The 8,357-nt window shown below is 42.4% G+C and overlaps 1 protein-coding gene across 1 annotated transcript in view; it reads right to left on the bottom strand.

The window, feature by feature from the left end:
• Positions 1 to 8,357, bottom strand: part of CAMK1D (calcium/calmodulin dependent protein kinase ID) — a 336,718-nt gene that overhangs the window by 119,164 nt on the left and 209,197 nt on the right. The window lies entirely within an intron of this gene.

Here is an 8,357-nt window from a genome sequence, read left to right as displayed (position 1 = left end):
TAATCAATACAGTACATAACATAAGAATGGTCATACTGGGTCAGACCAAAGGTCCATCTAGCCCAGTATCCTGTCTTCCAACAGTGGTCAATGCCAGGTGCCCCAGAGGGAATGAACAGAACAGGTAATCATCAAGTGATCCATCCCATTGCCGATTGCCAGCTTTTGGCACCATCCCTGCCCATCCTGGCTAATAGCCATTGATGAACCTATCCTCCATGAACTTATCTAGTTCTTTTTTGAACCCTGTTATAGTCTTGGCCTTTACAACATCCTCTGGCAAAGAGTTCCACAGGTTGACTGTGCATTGTATGAAGAAATACTTCCTTTTGTTTGTTTTAAATCTGCTGCCTATTCATTTCATTTGGTGACCCCTAGGTCTTGTGTTATGAGAAGGAGTAAATAACACTTCCTTATTTACTTTCTCCACACTAGTCATGATTTTAGAGACCTCTATCAGATCCCCCCTTAGTCGTCTCTTTTCCAAGCTGAAAAGTCCCAATCTTATTAATCTCTCCTCATATGGAAGCCGTTCCATACCCCTAATAATTTTTGTTGCCCTTTTCTGTACCTTTTCCAATTCCAATATATCTTTTTTTTTTAGATGGGGCAACCACATCCGCACACAGTATTCAAGATGTGGGCATACCATGGATTTATATAGCGGCAATATGATATTTTCTCTCATTATCTATCCCTTTCTTAATGATTCCCAACATTCTCTTGGCTTTTTTGACTGCTCATTGAGTGGATGTTTTCAGAGAACTATCCACAATGACTCCAAGATCTCTTTCTTGAGTGGTAACAGCTAATTTAGACCCCCTCATTTTATCTGTATAGTTGGGATTATGTTTTCCAATATGCATTACTTTGCATTTCTCAACATTGAATTTCATCTTCCATTTAATTGCCCAGTGTTGTGAGATCCCTTTGTAGCTCTTTGCAGTCTGCTTTGGACTTAACTATTCTGAGTAGTTTTGTATCATCTGCAAATTTTGCCACCTATGTTTACCCCTTTTTCCAGATCATTTATGAATATGTTGAACAGTACTGGTCCCAGTACAGACCCCTGGGGGACACCACTATTTACCTCTCTCCATATCTTATCCAGTAAGATATTCAGACCCCCAAACCATTAAGGGCTTATAAAAAAGAATCTTGCAAGGGGAAGAATGACACTAAACTGGGAGGCATGGTAGATACACTAGAGGGTAGGGATCGGATACAGAGGGACCTAGACAAATTAGAGGATTGGGCCAAAAAAAACCTGATGAGGTTCAACAAGGACAAGTGCAGAGTCCTGCACTTAGGACGGAAGAATCCCATGCACTGCTACAGACTAGGGACCGAATGGCTAGGTAGCAGTTCTGCAAAAAAGGACCTAGGGGTCACAGTGGATGAGAAGCTGGATATGAGTCAACAGTGTGCTCTTGTTGCCAAGAAGGCTAACGGCATTTTGGGCTGTATAAGTAGGGGCATTGCCAGCAGATCGAGGAACGTGATCGTTGCCCTTTATTCGACATTGGTGAGGCCTCATCTGGAGTACTGTGTCCAGTTTTGGGCCCCACACTACAAGAAGGATGTGGAAAAATTGGAAAGAGTCCAGTGGAGGGCAACAAAAATGATTAGGGGTCTGGAGCACATGACTCATGAGGAGAGGCTGAGGGAACTGGGATTGTTTAGTCTGCAGAAGAGAAGAATGAGGGGGGGATTTGATAGCTGCTTTCAACTACCTGAAAGAGGGTTCCAAAGAGGATGGAGCTCGGCTGTTCTCAGTGGTGGCAGATGACAGAACAAGGAGCAATGGTCTCAAGTTGCAGTGGGGGAGGTCTAGGTTGGATATTAGGAAACACTATTTCACTAGGAGGGTGGTGAAGCACTGGAATGCGTTACCTAGGGTGGTGGTGGAATCTCCTTCCTAGGAGGTTTTTAAGGCCCGGCTTGACAAAGCCCTGACTGGGATGATTTAGTTGGGAATTGGTCCTGCTTTGAGCAGGGGGTTGGACTAGATGACCTCCTGAGGTCCCTTCCAACCCTGATATTCTATGATTCTAATGGTGCAGTAGCCAGGGCACTAACCTGTAACTCAGAAGACAGGGGTTCAATTCTCTGCTAGTCTCAGATCTTCAGAGGCCTTTAGGTGCTTAATTTCCATTGAAGTCAGTGGGAGTTAGGCACCTAATCCCTTTGAGGATCTGAGCCACAGTACCCCATCTATCAAATAGGAAAAACAGTACTTCCCTACCTTACAAGGAAGCTATGAGGTGATACCATAGTAACAGGGGCCCTATAAGTACCTAAAATGGACACGACTTTAAGACTGTGGTAAAACAAAAGGTGTTAGATACTCTTTTTGCTGCTCTCCAAACAAACTCGTAATAGCAAGATGTTGTCAGGGCTTCAAGAAAATTATTTCATCCATCAAATTTCCTAAATTGTGGAGCTGTTTCCAAATGCCCTGCACCCCTTGTGCAGTATTTAACCCATGAAATATTTCAAAGATCCTGTAGAAAGTGTATGTCCTAATGATGCATTTGTCAAGTAAGAAGCCCTCATCTTCTTAAATCTTCATTGACTTCAGTGGGCATGACATCAGGAAATGTGAGCTGAAAGCATCATCTCCATCTTTAACCAGTGACGATAGAGGCATGGTAAGACCATCCCAAAGACACTGGATGAGGTTGTACATTAGCTAGCCAGGTTTTTATTGCAAGAACTCAAACCTCAGCTTTAATTATACTTCTTCTTTGCACTTCTATAGAGGCCTTAAAATTCCACCTCTCCTCCAGTTGATTTCTGGGTGTAATTCATGGAATAACATTGATTTCCTGAAAAATGACTCTCCCTTCCTGCAGAACATGTGGAGCCGAAAGAACCATAGCACCTGCCACTTCAGGATGTCAAAGTTCTATACAAAGATGGGTTTACAGCTGGGGAGAAACTGAAGTGCTGAATGGTTAAATAATAATAATACCTAGCTCTTATATAGAGCACTTTTCATCCATAGGTCTAAAAGCGACTTACAAAGGAAGTTAGTATCATTACTTCAATTTTACAGATTGGGAAACTGAGGCACCAATGACTTGCTCAAAGTCACACAGCCCTCACTGGGAGTTTTGTCTTAGAAAGGAGTGAATAAAGAGTGCAGGATTTGGCCCAGTGGGTACAGTTTCCTCCCAGATTGAGGGATAAATAGTCTTTAACGTGGACAGGATGTGCCCATATCATATTAATCCAAATATGATGAGTGCATATTCTATAAATGCATAATCAAAAAAGCTATCATCACAAGGATTTTTTTTCTTTTTCTACAAAACACTCCATTTTTTAAAAACCATAGTAGAACTAAATACCATTTTGGGGAAAAAAATCCAGAAAATTTGTACCCGTTATTTAATTTTCCAGTGAGAATGGCCAAAGCACAAAACTATGACAAGAATTCCTGCAGCTGTTATAAAAATAGTTTCTGTAAGCAGAGGTAACCATAACACTACAAAAGAAGGCAACACAGTGCTTCAAACAGGAATCTGAATTGCCTTAAAAAGTTCTAGATATGAGAAGATCCCTCTTTAGGGTCCTGATCCCAAACCCATTGAAAAGAATGGAATGAATCCCATTGACTTCAAAGGGTTTGGATCAGGCTCTAGATGAATCTAAGGTAAGATGCAAGCTTGCTTTCAATACAGATATAAAATGCTTTTGTATTTGATGATCACGCTTCATATGCTTGGTCTCCTGCCTAATGGGATCTTTTCCCCATTAGATTTTACACATGGCCTTTTGATAATGTAATTAAAATGAAAATTGCAAATCAGCATTACATTGATTTGAATTCGCTGAAGGGAACTTCAACAAAACAGCCCCCCAGACTATACCAAGTAAAGAGAGTCTGGAGCTTGGGGGCGACAGTGCTCAGAAAATTGAGTTTGGGGCTTGCTTACTAATTTTTATCAGAATATAATCCTCGCAAACCAGACTTGACCATCTTTACTCACATTGTGTAGTACAGTGCTCCATGAGTAAACTCGGGGAGAGAGGCAAGTTTTAAAACAGAGGTTGCCAAATAAAGAATAAAACTTCAGCAAATGGCAATTTTAGCCTTGCATTTTCATTTGGTACAGTATGTTACTTCATTTTAAATCTTTCTAGGCTTCTATGGAAGTCCTCATCTCTCCAAATCAGTGCAGCTACTTAGAGTAATAATTAGTACACCTCAGTGCACTGCCTAAGAGCATTCGACTCTATCAGAATGTACTCTCGTACTGTGCTATACATGGACTTAATATTTATTATGCATCTCCTAGTAAAGCTACTTTGCCCCAACTGCTAGCTGTTTTATTGATTTTAGTGCTGGCACCGTACGATTTAAAATTACCGGCTACATCTAGAGCCCGGGTTAAATGCAAGAGACTAATTCAGCTACTATACAAACAATAAGTAACCAGCAATGAAACTTCTGGGCAAGGCAAGGCATGAAAGAATGAAATAGTTATTCAAATCCATCAAAATGAGATGAAAATTGCTATGCCTCTAAATAGCAATCTGCCTGCTGTTTGAAGAGAAAGGGCTCATTCCTGCTCTCGGGGAGGCAGGGATATTATATGTGGCTACTGGCAGTTATACATCACTGTCTGTCTTGTGACTCATCTATATCACATGCCTGCCTAGTGCTGTGGCTAATTTTTACAAGTTATGCAGCACTGGCACATGCACCCACATAGCCAGGTGCAGCATAGAGCTCAGAAATTAGAAAGTGTAGCTCCATGAATAGCAGCCTCCGGAAGTTCCTCTCTTTTTCAGCACCCTAGTACAATAGCTAGATCTGGACATCTTACTTACAAATCTTTATTTACCTTCCCAATCTTTATGTAGCTTTTTTGTTAATAATCAGAGTTGGTGATTTATTTATTTATTTTTGTCTTGCCAGTGCAGGTAGGAGGGATGCCAGGCTTCCTAAGGGAAACCGGGACCGGACTTGTGTAGCCACATCCAATCAGTACATATCCCACACTTCAAATCATACCTAATCCTTACAATTACAGGCAGGGAATTATCTGGACATATCTCGAATTCATCTTGGGAATCACTCTGCTGCTCATTAATCTGTTACTAAAACATCTGCCTATCCATTCCTGATCACTTCCTGGACTTTAATCCTTTCCACCCTGCTTACCTCCTCTCAGCCACTGGCACAGAAAGGAGGAGAAACAGCTTCCTATCGAGTACTTTGGAGTGTACATTGGTCAATTTAATCATCTTTCTTTCGAAGACAAAAATATGCAGAAACTGCTCCCGGAGGAATAACCATTGCTCATTTACCAGAGGTACAGTACCAGTGGATCCGTTTACTATTAGTTCCGTAACTTGCACAGCCCCGATGGCAAATATTGGACTCTAGTGCAATTAATCCCTGTAGATTAGATGGCATCAGTATAGTGTCATTCGATCAATATGTCTTTGTAGCGTGACAAACCACAACGAACCCATAAAATGACATGTTCTGAGTCCATTAAATAGTAGGGACGGCTTGAATCCAAACCCACACATTTTGCAGTTTGGGCCCATTTCTATTAAAGACCAGATCTAGATTCTGAAAAACCCAGTTTTGATTCCTCTGATAGGCAGCTGAAGTTTGGGAACCATAGTCCAGGGTGCAAGCTGGAGACCTAGGTTCAGTTCCCTGCTCCTCCACAGACTCCTTGTGTGAGCTTCGGAAAGCCACTTGTTCTCTCAGTGTGTGGTAAAACCACTTCCCTTCCCCATAGAGGTGTTAGGAGGATAAACATATTGAGAACTGTGTTCCTACAGCGATGGGGGCCGTATAACTACCACTGACAGAAGTAAACCACTTCTTTTGTCTTGTCTATACTGTACCCATCACCATGGTGTTGGAGCATCTTGTCTCTTTTAAAAGCAAGCCTATTCGCACGCACTATCATGACCACCTATCTTCTTGTTATATCCCTTTGCTTTCTTCTAAAGACTACTTACTGTGGGAGGAGCAAAGGCCCCCCATTCAACGGATGTTCAAGCTTCCCCCTGAAGGAGCATTAGGCAGTAAATAAGAGCAGAATTTTATTTCAGACATGTTATGAAGGAGGTGAGTGGACAGAAGAAAAGATGGTGAGAACCAAATTTCTGGACCCTGGTGCCACAGAAAACAACGCTAATGTGCAGTGGGATCTTTGGACCTGGTTTTTAGAAGCATGGAACTCACAGATCCCACTGACTTCCTCTGGAGCTGCGGGTGCTCAGAGCTTCTGAAAATTGGGCCCTTCCATCATGTGTCCTATTCCTCATCGCCAAGAATGGGCATTTTGGGAACAGAGGCTGGCATTTGCAAAGTGGTCGAAGAGTGGCTTTCAATGGGAGTTGGGCACTCAAACGTCTTAGTTCCCACTGAATGTTCCAGTCAGACGCTTGTAGGACATCAGAAGTATGGCACTATCAGAAAAAACGAAGAGTACACTATGTTGAGACCTAGTTGGTTTCCTGTCCTCTTCTATGAAACCAACCAGCTGCTGAGCGCCAGGTACGTCTACACTTACAGTAGTGTGTAGATTTCAGAGTAGCAGCCGTGTTAGTCTGTATCCGCAAAAAGTTAGTCTCTAAGGTGCCACAAGTACTCCTGTTTTTTTAGTAGTGTGTAGAGTACAGATATTGCCCATCCAGCTAGCATGGGTATAAACAGAAGTGCAGATGGTGAGGCAAGTAGAATAAAGTGCCCTACATGCCTGAACCCTAGGGTATATATCCTACATGGGCTCTCTACATGCCCAAGCAGTGCCTCCCATGTCTACATTGCTATTTTTAGCAGTGTAGTGTCTTTCTGCCTCCTCGCAGCCGGAGCCTTTCCCTGCACAGCCTTTCCTCCAGCAAAGGGGAAAGGCTCCGGCAGCAGGGAGGCAACAGAGAACAGCTCCGGCAGCAGGGAGGCTGTGGGGAAAGGCTCTGGCAGCTCCACATTGCCGGAGCCAGTTGCCAGTGCCTTTCATTGCAGCTTGTAGCCACACACTGCAGTGACAAGTGTGGACGCAGCCTGTCTTTCACTGAGGTGTATAGCTACTGTGGAATGTCTGTACTCTACACACCACTTTAAGTGTAAACACAGTAGATCCTGCCTTTTCCATACTTAATGTACCATGTAAACTGCACAGCTCCTGCTTAAGCTGCATGTTTGGAGAACTGTATATTCTGCTGTTAAAGCACTAATTCTGCTGCATAGAAGTCACTGAAATATCCTCATGAACTATTGAGTACATAGACATTAAGGCCATGTCTACATGTACAGTGCTGCACTGGTGCAGCTGTACCAATACTGTGGCACCGCTGCAGCGCGTCTGGTGAAGACGCTTTATGCCAACGAGAGAGAGCTCTCCTGTCAGAGTTGAAAAACCACCCCTGCGAGCGGCATAAGCTATGTTGGCGGGAGAAACTCTCCCGTCAACATAGCGCTGTGCACACCAGCACTTATGTGGGTGTAACTTATGTCGCTCAGGGGGGTTGAATATTCACACCCCTGAGCGACATCAATTTTGCCGACATAGGAGGCAGTGTAGACATAGACTTAGTTCTGGCTCTAGTTCTGGGTAATGAGTCATGAGAAACATGCATATGAACGAAATCCTAGAAGGCATTCTGTCCTGTAAGTCTATGTGTTGGTTTAATTAGCATCCTGATGTGATATCTGTGTGGCATTTGTACCAGTGTTTTGTAATATAGCATATACTTGCTATACTTCTTAGGGAAACTGGCAAACAAGGCATTTCCCTTAACTGTTTGTTGTTTTTCTTTGAGGCTGAATATTTTAATTTAAATGTCACTTTCAAATACAGGATATGCTTCACTGCATTCAGAGTGCATTCATGCATTGGTTATTAAAACAAGAAATTCAATGCTTAACTGCTGCTTAGTGCTTTTATTTACTTAATATTCAGCAGGCTTAGTGTGTGCTTAGGGATATAGCTTTTGATAATAATAATAATAAAGTCTATAGACTTTAGTGCAGATATGTAAGTATCTGGTTCAGCTGGTTTCCAGAACTTTTACAAGGTTACCGCAAGTCTGCGTGTGTCCGGATAAAGCCCATCAACAGCAGAGGTAGAACCTGGGTTCATCAATCAAAATTCTTAGCTTGTAAACTCTTTTGGGCAGGGATGACATCTTCACATCTTTTTGTTTGATATTTAGCACAATGGGACCCCAAATGATCAGGCTGTTGCTGTAATATAAATATTACATAAATAACTATAGTAATTAACTACAGTTAGGATCTTTCAAAAATCAAGAACACCTAGTGCCTGTGAGTTCAAGTTACCTTCAATGTTGCTAGTCAGCCAGATCCAGCACAGTTTAGC

The sequence above is a fragment of the Terrapene carolina genome, unplaced genomic scaffold (genome assembly GCF_002925995.2).
Source record: "Terrapene carolina triunguis isolate 2854851 unplaced genomic scaffold, T_m_triunguis-2.0 Scaffold68, whole genome shotgun sequence".
NCBI classification, from domain to species: Eukaryota; Metazoa; Chordata; order Testudines; family Emydidae; genus Terrapene; species Terrapene triunguis.
The sequence above is the reverse complement of the archived record's forward strand: the minus strand, read 5'-3'. Positions and strand labels throughout refer to the sequence as shown.